Source organism: Mesocricetus auratus, unplaced genomic scaffold (assembly GCF_017639785.1).
Source record: "Mesocricetus auratus isolate SY011 unplaced genomic scaffold, BCM_Maur_2.0 Super-Scaffold_100007, whole genome shotgun sequence".
NCBI classification, from domain to species: Eukaryota; Metazoa; Chordata; class Mammalia; order Rodentia; family Cricetidae; genus Mesocricetus; species Mesocricetus auratus.
In genome coordinates this window covers 8397354-8410006 of record NW_024429191.1, presented here as the reverse complement: position 1 = coordinate 8410006, position 12653 = coordinate 8397354, and the positions used below count along the sequence as shown (strand labels likewise).

The following is a 12653-nucleotide window of genomic DNA, read 5'->3' as shown; positions in this document are numbered from 1 at the left end:
TTTCATCAGGCGGCCCGGCTAGCTCAGTCGGTAGAGCATGAGACTCTTAATCTCAGGGTCGTGGGTTCGAGCCCCACGTTGGGCGTAGTGATTTTGTTCTGGGAATTTGCAAATATAAGGTTTTACTTAGTAACAGTTTAGACGTCTCATTAAGTGTGACAACAAAAACATTGGGAAACTGGACCCCCTCCAGGGCTCGTCCGGGATTTGAACCCGGGACCTCTCGCACCCGAAGCGAGAATCATACCCCTAGACCAACGAGCCACACGGCTGTAACCCTCTACTACTTCCTTATAGACCCGTATTCATTCCCAAGTAAGTAGCGCTTTGCCGCTTCCCGAAACAGTGGGGTGGACATAAAAGTTTATTAGTCTACCACCGAGCCAGCTCCGAAGGAGCAAGAACCTTGGAGAAAAACTGCACTTTGGGGAAGTCTTTGCCCGGTGACTGCTGTGGGGACTGTATTTTGTGGCCAGAGAGCAGGGAGGAACGTCCATTAAATAAGCCTCGCCCCAAATTCTTCCCAAACAGTCGTTCTGAACGCCCAAGACTCAGACACTTGGGTAATGTATAGGATTAGTGCCTCACTCCCCTGGAGTCTGGTTCCACTGGTCGCAGTCATATGATTTTGTCTGCATCTAGAAGGTTCAGTCCCAGGGTACAGTGTCTGTATGGGCAGGACGCTGGGGATCTTAGAAGGCCCCTTAGGAGCAGCTGAATTATCTGACACCTCCGATCAAAGAAAGCAGACACCCAAATGGAACTCAGTGGGTGGTGCCTGGGACCTGGCCCACTTGCGTGGCATTGTGAATTCTTGTCTCACTTTGAATTCCGACACCACTGGGTTGGTGGTTTACTCCTCCAGCCTAAGAAGTAGCCTGTCAGAACTCAGTGAGAGAGACCTACTACGTTTCCCTTTAAGAGGAAAGAAACTTTGAGGATCCGTATTTCTCCAGCATTTGACCTCTTGCACTCTAAGCAGGAATCATATATTGGCCAATGAGCCCGCACACAGCCTTGTTTCTCTGTTCTCAGGGTCGTCCTTGTGCCTGGCTCCCCAGGAGCCCAGGCTTTGAATTGCCCAGCTTTCCACCAGCCTGAACTGCCTTGTGCGAATTTCACAAGACCTCTGCCTGTGTGGTCAGCTTGTATTCCTAGAACCTTAGTTGAGAGTTCAGAGACAGCAATGGTTGCTCAGCCATGGGAGCAGAGTGAAGGCAGTGAAAGTAAACAAACCTAGTTAAGGCTATGGTCCGTCCTTCCGGTAGCCCTTGGGAAATGAGTACATTGTTGCTCTGCGACGGCCTCAGCGTAACCCAGACTGACTTTACAGCCTCAGCCCCGACAGTCCTGGGATTACAAGTGTGCAGTTTGGGTTTTGAAACTCTTCCCAGGCCTCAAAGAACCTCTTCTTGCCTGACCTCGACTTCAGAGTTTGGTTATTTCCCACTTAGGAGCCGTCTAGGACTGTGCACCTGTAGCAGGGTGACTTTGGGGCTAGCCTAGGCAATATGACAAGAACCTGTCTCAAAGACGAAGTTAATAGGGCTGAGACCCATAGCTATCGATTTCTAGAATTCCCTTTCTTTTTCTTGCCATGACAAGAAAATGCCTATATGTTTTCGAAGGTCTCGTGTAGCGCAGGCTAGCCTCACTGGGTAGCCAAAGATAACCTGAAATTCCTAATCCTCCTTTGTTCACATCTCAAGTGCTGGGATTTTAGGCTTTTGTCACCACACCTGGCTAAAAACACATGTATTTTAAGGACTTTAAATCTATGTAGTTAAGTTATAAGTCTTTGGTTTGTCGGTTTTGTATTTTGTTTTGATTGGCATTTTGAAAAATGGATGAATCTGCACTTTGTGTTTTCTGATGTCAGTATCCTACTTTAACGACCTGTAAACCCATCTCTAGTCCACGCTAGTTAGGCATTTAGAGAATGGAAAATTTGTCAGCTTATCATCTCCTTGGTTTATATGTCCTGAGTGACGTTCACTCTGGAAATCCCGCAGTGACTGTGGACATGAAAATCCTCACGGTTCCTATGCATGCTGGAACTGAACAACCGAGCAACTGGCAACGAAAAGAAAAAAAAGGTAAGACAGAAGCTTCGCCTCATTGGAGAGAGAGGAGGGGAGGGCAAGCTCAAGTGTGGTGGCTCGTTGGTCTAGGGGTATGATTCTCGCTTTGGGTGCGAGAGGTCCCGGGTTCAAATCCCGGACGAGCCCAGTACAGAGTTGCTTCTGTAATTTTTAAAACAGAAGAGAAAAGCGGACTTTGGCTGGTAGTAAATACTTAAGAGAGTTAGCTAGTAAGAAAGAGGCTGTGGTGCGAGATACACCTTCAAATACATTTACGCCTTTCTCGGACTCCTCTCTCCACTCTGGGCATGGCATCCGATTTCTCAAAGACAACTCTCTTCGTTGGGTGAGGGAGGGACATTGGCGGCCCCTCTTTTTTTGTTTGTTTGTTTCTTGGACTTGAGATCGTGCTGCACCCCCGTAGAGTTTTCGCCCCTAAGTCGATGTCTTTCTCTGTGTGTCTCTGTCTCTGTCTGTCTGTCTGTCTCTGTCTCGGTCTGTCTCTCTGTCTCTGTCTCTGTCTCTCTGTCTTTGTCTCTGTCTCTGTCTCTCGTCCTTCTATATAACACTGTCTATCCTAGAACTCTATGTGGACGAGGATAGCCTCGAAACTTAAAGGCGCGAGCCACTCACTGCACCTGGCTGGGCACTCCTTTCTTGATTTTGGCCCTGATGGGCAGGTGGGATGCAAAATGGAAGAAGTGTTGAGCAGAGAGGTACCGCAGACACTCAGCTGGCTTTTACTGCGTTCTAGAGCTGCTGCGTAGCCAAGGAGACGCGGTTAAGGACCCTCCAGGCAGCTGCCCCTGACTCTTAGGGGTTCCATCTAGTCCGGAGCATCTAGACAGGCCATGACCAAGGGGACACCGGACTGTGGGACCTACTTTGTAGGTCGTGGAAGGGGCCTGGAAAAGTGGAATATTTTGGTGTACGTGGTTCCGGAATTTGCCCGTCCAGGAATTTCTGAAAAATAAGCTTTCTGAAGCCCTACCTCCCTGTCGAGTTCTGCTAGTCCCGCCCTTATTTCCACAACCGCCATAAAATAGAATTATGGAAGTAGTTCCTGTGGCTCGTTGGTCTAGGGGTATGATTCTCGCTTAGGGTGCGAGAGGTCCCGGGTTCAAATCCCGGACGAGCCCGTTGATCTTTTGCAAACACTCATTCCAAATGTCCATTCCCTACTGTTCCTTCTTCCCTAAACTCTAGCGAGATCCAGACTTATCCGTGACATACTGGCTCTGGGTTTTGACGCTGACTTTTGTTGGAAGCCTCAATCTTTTTCCAGCTGGCCACCCTGTCTTGTTGGAGCTGCGCTTCCTGAAAATGCCTCTAGTCCGAAAGACCATTAAAACCTGTGTCTGCAACTCCAGTCTCTGCCCTTGGCTTGGGTCAGAGTTTTTGGAGAGGCAACTCTTCGGGTAGGCAGAAGCCTGGATGAGAAATTTAAACTTCATATGCAAACCGGGTTTATACCTGTGCCCTCAGGCACACTTACTGTATACTCAGAAGGGCTGGTTTGGGCTGGTTTGGCTAGCTCAGTTGGTAGAGCATAAGGTGTGTGAGTGTGTGTGTGTGTGTGTGTGTGTGTGTGTGTGTGTGTGTGTGTGTGTGTGTGTGTTAATCCTGGCTGTCCTGGAGCTAGCTATATAGACTAGGCTGCCTGCTAAGTAGCGAGCTTGAGACTGTTAATCTTATGATCGTGGGTTTTAGCTCCACATTGGGCGATGTGCTGTTTTAGCTCGGACAATAGAGTTCCGAGGTGCTTGGCTAGTCGCTACTCACCTGTTTTACTGGCCTATAGAAACCTCAGCTCTGAGTATAACAACTTGCTGAGCCATTCCCCAGATCCCTCCCCTCTATGAAATCCTATCATGGATTCATTTAGAGGGGACTCTAGTGGAGTTGACCCTTGGACTAGAAATATGATTCTTATTTAGAGTGAGAGAGTGCCAGAATTCAAATCCTGAATGAACTGACCTTATTTAAAAACAAAAACAAAACAAAAAATCTACCCTGAGGCCCAAGAGACAGTTCCATGGCTAAAAACACCTGCTGCCTCACCTGATCACCTGAGTGAATCCCCAGGACTGTGGCCACCCACAACAAATAAACGTAACAATTAATCAGGCAGGCACAGTGGTGCACACCTTTAATACCAGCAGTAGAGGCTGGCACATCTCTACAAATTCAAAACCAGTATGGTTTATCTAGTGAGTTCTAGGTCAGTGAGAGCTGTATGTCATGTCTTTTTATTTTCTAGAAGATATTCAGAGATGTCATTACACAAGAGACCATTTTCCCCTCTGGTACTAGCGGTTGAGTCTGAAGTGCTCTGCTGCTGGGTCATGCCCCCAGCTATAGGAAGACCACGTTTTAAAGGCTGCGGTACTCTGCAGTTCTCCAGTGTTGCTCAGCAGTTGAGTTGCAGCCCTGCACTTTACAAACCGCTTCTGTGGGGTTAGTTAGAGGCACTGAGAGACGCTTCCTATGTACTTACAAGCCCAGATCTTATTATAGGGCCATTAGAGGGTTAATTCTGGGCTCCCCCAACAGCCCCTGGCTTGGGAAGCGGGGAGTTCCTAGAGCAGAAGCCAGAAGCTTGGCAGGAGTGCAGGCTCTTGGTGATTGTGGGTGGTAGCAGAAGGCCTCTCTTGCTGGTACCCTACCCCAAACCTCTTCCTTCACAATATCCTTTCTTTTTCTATTGCTTTTCCTTTTTTTTTTTTTTTTTTGAGACAGGGTTTCTCTGTACAACTCCTTTCTCTATATAGCCCTGTCCATCCTGGACCAGACTGGCCTTTGCCTTCTGAGTTCTGGAAATAAAAGCATGTCCCACCACTGCCCAGGGGAAAACTCCCTGGGCTGCCCTTTCCCTTCTCTAATTTCTAGTCTTGAGGTCAGTATCTGGAGGCAGACTGGGGTCTTTCCCACTCTATTCTGTGGACATGGCAGGCCTAGTCTTTGGTTTGGTTTGGGACAGAAGGCTTGAGAATGTGCCAGGAGCCAGAGACATGCGATGTAAATTTGTGTATTGGAATACCAACTTGGGGTGGGGGGTGGGGGAAACAAAGCAAACCTGAAGAAGATTTAATTAGAATGACGAATGACTCGTTATGCCTTTTCATCCTTGGCAGATATAAATAACCAAGTTCTGATGGGGAAATTCACTTTTATGGTATAGTCTGCAGACTCTCCTCTAGAAAGAAGTCTATAAAGAAAGTAGAGGTGGGGTTTTCACTGGAGAGATGATGGCTTAGCAGTATGGAGCATTTACTGCCCCTGCAAAGAACCTAGCTTCAGTTCCCAGTGCCCAAGTGGTGGCTTACAACTGCCAGTAATCCCAGTTCTGACGGGCTGGACCCTTGTGCACACACACACACACATAAATTGTAAAATATTTTAAAGAAATTTACCTTTTAAAATTCCAAGAAAACGAGTCCTATGATCAACGGTTAGGTTTACTGTATCTAAAGAATAATGATGAAGATATTCTTGAAATAGAAAGGTCTTTGAGCCTCAGAGATGGAAAAAAAAAAAGATGGAGTGCTTCTACATAGAAAAGCGCACCGTGACTGGAACGTCAAAGTAGACGAGGCTGAGGTGTGGTACAGTGGTGGAGACTTGTCCAGTCTGTGTGAAGTCAGACTTGAACCCCTGTGTGGGGTGATAACAACCAGCCCTTCCTATGCCGGATCTCTTGGGCGTCTTTCTTCCACGATTAAGGATGCTTGCAATTACATGGATGAGGAGGATCAACTCAGCTGTTATGGTGGAAATAGGACTCAGAGACAGGGATACAACTCAAGACAACGCCCCTCCCCCCCCCCCCAGTGCTGTCTTCTGGAGACTGAGACCTCAATTTCTGGTACCCTGGGTGCAGCAGGGCTGTGTGATTGGTCTCCCTCTTGTGGCCTGGGTGAAACCGGACTCCGGGGCCTCTGACTGAAAAGGACGGAGGAGGAGAAGCCCAGAGTGTGAGTGTGGACAAGACCATGCAGGTGCCATTCTTTGGCTCAGATCAGTACCCTTGACCTTGTTGGAACCTTGGCTAGGATACCAAGCGACACTGCTCACCCACATTCTTCTGGGCACTACCCTATGCCAGCTCCCTGTGCTAAGAGGTTAGGGCTATTGACAACAAAGTCAGGGCTCCAGACTCGCACCAGACCTTTTACGTTTAGATTAGGTTTAGTTTTGGGGAAACGAAGCAGAGACGTCTTGCCTGGTCGGTCATACAGTTTAATAAGCAGCTACTGGATGCCTGTCTTCTGATCAGATGCTGAAAGACCTGATGCAGCGTGCGTCTGCGTTACATTTCTCCGGCGTATGAATACAGCAAGTGTTATCCGTGGTCTGGCTGCCGCTCTGGGGACGCTTACTTTGAGTGGTTAGCGGTCTGGGACTACAAAGAGGACACAACGCCCTCAGACGAAGGTGGAGGTGCGGCTGGGAATAGGGGAAGGAGGACGGAGCGGGCAGTCCAGCCACACCTCCCTCTCTCTAGCGTGCAGACAGTGGTTTTGTTCCCTGGGAGGGCCGAAGGAACTAGGCCTGGCCGCAGGGTCCTCCCTTCGCTCGCCTGCTGCTCCTTTTGGCGCTCGGGGCTCTGCTGTGTGGAGAAATTCTCAGTTCCTTCCTTCCTTCCTTCCTTCCTTCCTTCCTTCCTTCCTTCCTTCCTTCCTTCCTTCCTTCCCTCCCTCCCTCCCTCCCTCCCTCCCTCCCTCCCTCCCTCCCTCCCTCCCTCCCTCCCTCCCTCCCTCCCTCCTTCCTTCCTGTTTTTCGATACAGGGTTTCTCTGTATTGTTTTGAAGGCTGTCCTGGAACTCACAGAGATCCGCCTGCCTCTGCCTCCCAAGTGCTGGGATTAAAGGCGTGTGCCACCAACGCCCGGTCAGTTTTATTTAGTTTACATTCAGATCCCAGTTAGAAAAATCCTGCAAATGAGGGCAGGCAGGCTGACACGTCGCCCGGCTAGCTCAGTCGGTAGAGCATGAGACTCTTAATCTCAGGGTCGTGGGTTCGAGCCCCACGTTGGGCGGTTGCAATTTTTTTTTTTGCCGTGGACTTGATACGGAACTACCATTTATTGCTCCCACACTGGGTGTCACTAGGATGGAAGGCACCCAAGTGGCTTTGGAAGGGAATCCTCACTTTTCATTGCTACTCCCTCACCTCAGGCCATCCCTATCTCCTCTGGCCCAAACCTTGTGGGTAGCCCACAGGTTCTGGGGTAACCAAAGATGGGCTGCACAGGATGAGCTGTAGATATTTGTATGGGGTCTGGTTCCCGCTCTGGGACCTTATTTTCCTAACCAGAATGTGGGGACTGGAGGGAGGCTGGCCGAGACCCCGTAGCAAAGATGGAAGTGAAGTCCCGTCTGGCATGGGCGAAGGAAGGAGCTCGAGTTCATCTAACGATCCCTCCATAGTTTCATACCAAGAAGGGCTTCCCTGGCCCTTCGTCCTCCCTGAGCAACCCCGGCCCTCCGGGCCTGAGAGAAAGCTAGGCACCGGAGATGAAGCAGTGTGGGAGACTCCATGTAGGCCTAGGATGTTTCACAGATGGCCTCATTATCCCTTATAGTACCGTCAAACCGACCTTGGTAACTACAATGCTCGAAGGCACTCAGAGCGCCCGGCTAGCTCAGTCGGTAGAGCATGAGACTCTTAATCTCAGGGTCGTGGGTTCGAGCCCCACGTTGGGCGGCTTGCTTTCTTGTTTGTTTGAATTCTGAGACACTTGAAGTTTATTCTGCTTTCTCCGATCCTTATCTCTCTGTCTCTCCAGGGTGGGATGCATAGGGGGTTGGGGTGGTCTTTACTCTGGGCTCTTGACTAGAGCAGGAAAATCCTAGTCCCTTTGCAGGCTGATTTGGCGGGTCCAGCCCCAGGACTCTAGGACCGCGATGGAGTGGCATTATGTCTGACTTGTCTAGGGGTGTGATTCCCACCAATAGAGAATTTTAGATGCAAATCCCGGATGAGCCTACCTCCCCCTCAACATCATATTCTGTTCTTTTCATCACTACTAGATGTGGTTCCCAGAATGAAACTCGGCTCTGAAACCTCCGAAAAGCACATCTGAGCCTATATTTTAATAGGCCTTATTTCTTTTCTTTTCCTTCCTTCCTTCCTCCCCCCTTTTTTTAAAGTAGGGATTGAACCCGGTTCACCCTACACTACTGAGCTATATCCCCAGCCACAGGAAGCCAGTTTTCAAAAAAGCTTCATGCTGTCTACAGCTGCCCGCGGCTGCTTTAGAGTCGAATCTCAGCGTTGTACCTTTAATCAGTGTATTGGAGGCACCAAGAGCAGGGCATCCTGCACTCAACAGAATGCTCAGAGGCCATTGAAACTCCAGCCCGGGACTCTGCCTACAGAATTGGCCCAGGGCTCTAGAGTGTCTGGGAGGAGGCTGGAGCCAGGCTGAAGGATACTGATGATTGTAGGACTGTAGCTGGTGACAGCCGTCCTCCTCATGTAGCCGTCCTGGGCTCAGCAGTCTATTCCAAACTCGGGCCCTGAGTTCCAGCCAGCACCAACAAGCCTGGGTTTCCTTCATTGTGTAGCAGCGGTTCTCAACCTTCCTAATGCTGCAACCCTTTGGTACAGTTCCTCATGTTGTGGTGACACCAATCATAACTGTTGCTACTTCATAAGTGTAATTTTCCTACTGTTATGAACTGTAATGCAAATATTTGATATTTTCGATGGTGACTGCTGAGACAGGGTCGTTAGACCTCCGAAGGGGTCGTGCCCCACAGGTTGAGAACTACTACTTTCTGTGACCGTGCCATTGGCGGTAAATCTCCTAACTCCGGGGTTCCAGCTCTACCTACAAGCGACATCTCTCCCGTTTAAGTTTAGTTCTGAGGACCCGGGCTAGGAAAAGCAGAGAAGCCCACGTCGGGGCAGGCATTTAACGGGCTCCTGCTGAGTCTTCTAACCGGCGTAGCAGCGACTCAGACCCGACACAGGTGCGGCCCGAGGTTCGGATGCGCTCCTCCACTGCCAGACAAGTCGGGTGTTGTTCCCCACGTCTGGCTGTGTAGATGTTTTCGTGAGGGGTGAGCCGAGTGCGATTCGGTGCGGGACTGCCTGGGAGAAGCTTGTTTTGTGCAGTTGGAAGGCGGGGACTGCAAGAGGCGTCACCTGGTGTGGGGAAGAAGGAGCTGGCGGGTCAGCCCATAGCCTCCTGGGCAATCGTTTTGTCCTGGGGAGGGCGGTGGGTTGGCTTCACCAGGATTGTTCTGCACTTCCCAGCCCTGGGGTTCCACCCCACGCACAAATGGCGTCCCTGGTCCGAGAAAGAGAGCAGCCTGGGAGTCGGAGCTGAGCATCTGCTTTTTTGGGGGAAACTTCAAAATGGTCCCAGTCTCTGATAGACACACACTTACTGACTCACTTAGTTGCCAGTACTCTCAGAATCTCGTTACTAATGTGTATAACCAGTGACCGTCACCTAAGGTGCCCGGCTAGCTCAGTCGGTAGAGCATGAGACTCTTAATCTCAGGGTCGTGGGTTCGAGCCCCACGTTGGGCGGCTTGCCGTTTTTGCTTTGAACTCAATAGAATTAAAAAACTGCGCTAGTCTAAATGTTCTCAGTTCCTCTTATCTACCGGATATCTCGAGCCACAGGAGACGGTCATGGGATACACAGGGGTCTGGTCTGGGAGTCGTAGAGTCTGTTCTAATTTTGACGTTCTGGGTGGAGTAGGGTCCTTGGGCAGTTTTCCCCGTCCTTAAATTTATTCCTTCTAGATAGATCCAAAATTCAATTCTCTAGATCTATCCAAGCCAACCACAGGAATCTACCACCGCCCTTAAATCACGCAGATGTCTTTGACCTTCAGGGCTCGTTGGTCTAGGGGTATGATTCTCGCTTAGGGTGCGAGAGGTCCCGGGTTCAAATCCCGGACGAGCCCTTCAGTTTTGTCCTACTTCACTTTGGCCCTGTGATCTTGGCCCTGAGAGGTGGAGCTGCTCAGAATTCAAAGTCAACCTTGGGCTACACGGAAGGGTTGACTAAACAAGTAGAAGTCTCTAAAATACTCAAATGGTCGGCCTTTTTTTCTTGTTTTGTTTTTTTTGTTGTTGTTGTTGTTGTTGTTGGAGGCAGGGTCTCCGGTAGCTCAGGCTGGTCCTGAACTTTTCATTCTGATCTTACTGCCTCCACTTCTCACGTGCTGTGGGAATCAATCTGGTGTTCAGTGTGGAGCCCAGAGCTAGGCAAGCAATTTCCCGAGACACAACATCAGTTTATAATTCAAAAATTCCCAACAAGAATGGCTGGTCAGGTGGTGGTGATACACGCCTTTAATCCCAGCACTCGGGAGGCAGAGGCAGGCTGATCTCTGTGAGTTCCAGGCTAGGTCTGCAAAGCAAGTTCCAGGACAGCCAGAGCTACACAGTGAAACTGTCTTGAAAAACCAAAATGAAAAAAAAAAAAAAAAGCTGGGATTATTCAGATTAACCTGATGTATAAAATAATGGAACGTGCTGGATATAGATTTTTAAAAATCAATCCAGGTGCGGTGTCGACAAAACAAACAAAAACAAACCAATAAAAAACGAAACACCCTTGAAAGTGGGTAGGATGGGTAGTGATTCCAGCACTAGAGCGGATGAGGCAGGAACTGAGTATAAGGACAGCCTGAGCTAAGTAGTGAAACGCTGTTGTCCCAACCCCCCCTCCCCAAGTTCCAACCAACCACAGCAGAGAATTTCACTACAGTAATGGAATTCTCAGCCAAATGTAAATAAGACGGGAACCCTGGGGAAATGCACAGAACCTCAGAGGCATCTGCCAATCCTCTGGGACCTGGGGATGAGGGGAGAACTGGAGCAGTGACTGGGGCGGATGCCCTTGAAACCGTGCTGGACAGAGGAGGATGCACAGGAAACCCCCTACCTGCCCCACTCCCACTGCTTGCTGTTTCTGGAACTCCTCCCCCTCCCCGGGCGGGGAACGATGTCCTAAGATGTTGAGAACCTTAGATATCTCTCCAGGGTTTGTGGAGAACGAAATTGCATTTCCTGAGTTTATTAATCACTGCATTCATCAAAAAACCTTCAAGGAGTGGGCTCTAGCATGCCTTAATCTCTGGTTAAACCCCTGCATGCAACCTAAAGAAAAAGAGAAGAGGAAGGAACCTTTTACACCAGGGTCAGAGATGAGCAAGTTACTCTGAACAAGCCTAACAAACATGCAATAATGTGCAAATGCCATCCAGGCCTTTGGAAATACAGCTCAACCAAATGGCTCTTCATCAAGGTCTGGGTTAGTTTACCAAGTTGGTATGTACCTGCTGGCTAGTCCCAGAGTCTGTGTAACATTTTTTTTGCCAAAAAGTTTAGTATGACCCTTAGATAAGACATTTAGAAGCTCAGTATGGCAGTCAATACCACGCCTGTAAGCGAAAGTAGGAGGATCGGAATTTCAAGGCCATCCTCAGCTATGTGAGCTTAAGGCAGTCTGGGCTACATAAGACAAAACACACCAGGATTATGGTACAATCTATAAGACACGTGGCCTGCTAATAAATGCCACTTTGAAGTGGGCCAGTAGTTCTTAAAGGCAAATCTGGTACCAGATCGCCGGTGACTGGTCATCAGTAGTCTGTTCTTGGGCCCCACCTCGACCTGAAGAGACGTCTGAGCCCTGTGTCCTCCTGGGGCTCGCTAATTTCTTAGCATCCATCTTTCAGGTCTCCGGACCGCAGACCCACGCCCGGAACTAGTTAGGACCTCAGCGTTGTGGGTGTTAGTCGGAGCTTCGTTTTTCTCTTGCTTTCCATAAAAAAGCAAAGGATTTTAAGCTATCGAAGACCCTGTGCTTCGGATGGAAAGCGTATTCCAAGAACCGCAGGCAACTCGCTCGTCCCTGCCGAGTCCTGGGTGAGCCTCGGCCCCACAACTCGACGGTTCGAACCGCAAGGCGGATTCCAGTGCCGGGACGCTAATAGATGGGAGGAGGGGGGAGGAAGGTGTCCCTCTTACGTCCGGTAGAGGGAGGGCGACGTGGAGACGAATCGAACAGCTGCTGAATTTTCACCACTGGACAAATTTTCAACCGTGAACGAAGAGAGCGTTTCTCCACCAAGGAACTCGCTTCGGGTAGCTCTGGCGGGGTCTGTCTGGCACCCCGATATCCTTGGTGTCTGCCCAGAGAGGCTCAGGCCAGAATCTTCAGGGTCCTGAACGGTGGCCAAGCGGAGAAGGCTCTGAATTCTGCGAATGAGCTTCGTAGGGTCAGGTGGGGTCGTCCCTCAGTTTCGGTCGGGGTCTGTCCCCTGCGTTTCTCTCCGTAGCTCGGTTCACTGATGGACCAGGGAGGAACACACGCGAGGACCTCCTGAGGGATTTTCTGGGGTCCGGGGCTTCACCGACGGAGTCAGCGTGGGACCCCCGTTTTTCTAGCGCTACCTAAGTCTTCGTCCTAAGGTGGATGCGGTGTGTCGAGCCAGAGAGCCCCGGGGAGGAAGCGCAGGTGTGGGTCCCTGCGGAGCGGTAGGCTGAGGTCGCGGGATCCTGAGCGTGCCCGGCTAGAGGAGCTCGTGGCATGAGAGGGCG

At 50.0% G+C, this 12653-nt stretch overlaps 8 non-coding genes across 8 annotated transcripts; 7 read left to right on the top strand and 1 right to left on the bottom strand.

Annotated features, from left to right (window-relative positions):
• Positions 1 to 12: 12 nt before the first annotated feature.
• On the top strand, positions 13 to 85 carry Trnak-cuu. Its single transcript has one exon. It is a non-coding gene; the product is annotated as a tRNA-Lys (tRNA).
• Positions 86 to 192: 107 nt separating this feature from the next.
• On the bottom strand, positions 193 to 264 carry Trnap-cgg. The gene has a single exon. It is a non-coding gene; the product is annotated as a tRNA-Pro (tRNA).
• Positions 265 to 2156: 1892 nt separating this feature from the next.
• On the top strand, positions 2157 to 2228 carry Trnap-ugg. The gene has a single exon. It is a non-coding gene; the product is annotated as a tRNA-Pro (tRNA).
• Positions 2229 to 3148: 920 nt separating this feature from the next.
• On the top strand, positions 3149 to 3220 carry Trnap-agg. Its single transcript has one exon. It is a non-coding gene; the product is annotated as a tRNA-Pro (tRNA).
• Positions 3221 to 7046: 3826 nt separating this feature from the next.
• On the top strand, positions 7047 to 7119 carry Trnak-cuu. The gene has a single exon. It is a non-coding gene; the product is annotated as a tRNA-Lys (tRNA).
• Positions 7120 to 7714: 595 nt separating this feature from the next.
• On the top strand, positions 7715 to 7787 carry Trnak-cuu. Its single transcript has one exon. It is a non-coding gene; the product is annotated as a tRNA-Lys (tRNA).
• Positions 7788 to 9550: 1763 nt separating this feature from the next.
• Positions 9551 to 9623, top strand: Trnak-cuu. Its single transcript has one exon. It is a non-coding gene; the product is annotated as a tRNA-Lys (tRNA).
• Positions 9624 to 9934: 311 nt separating this feature from the next.
• Trnap-agg lies at positions 9935 to 10006 on the top strand. Its single transcript has one exon. It is a non-coding gene; the product is annotated as a tRNA-Pro (tRNA).
• The last annotated feature ends 2647 nt before the right edge of the window (positions 10007 to 12653 follow it).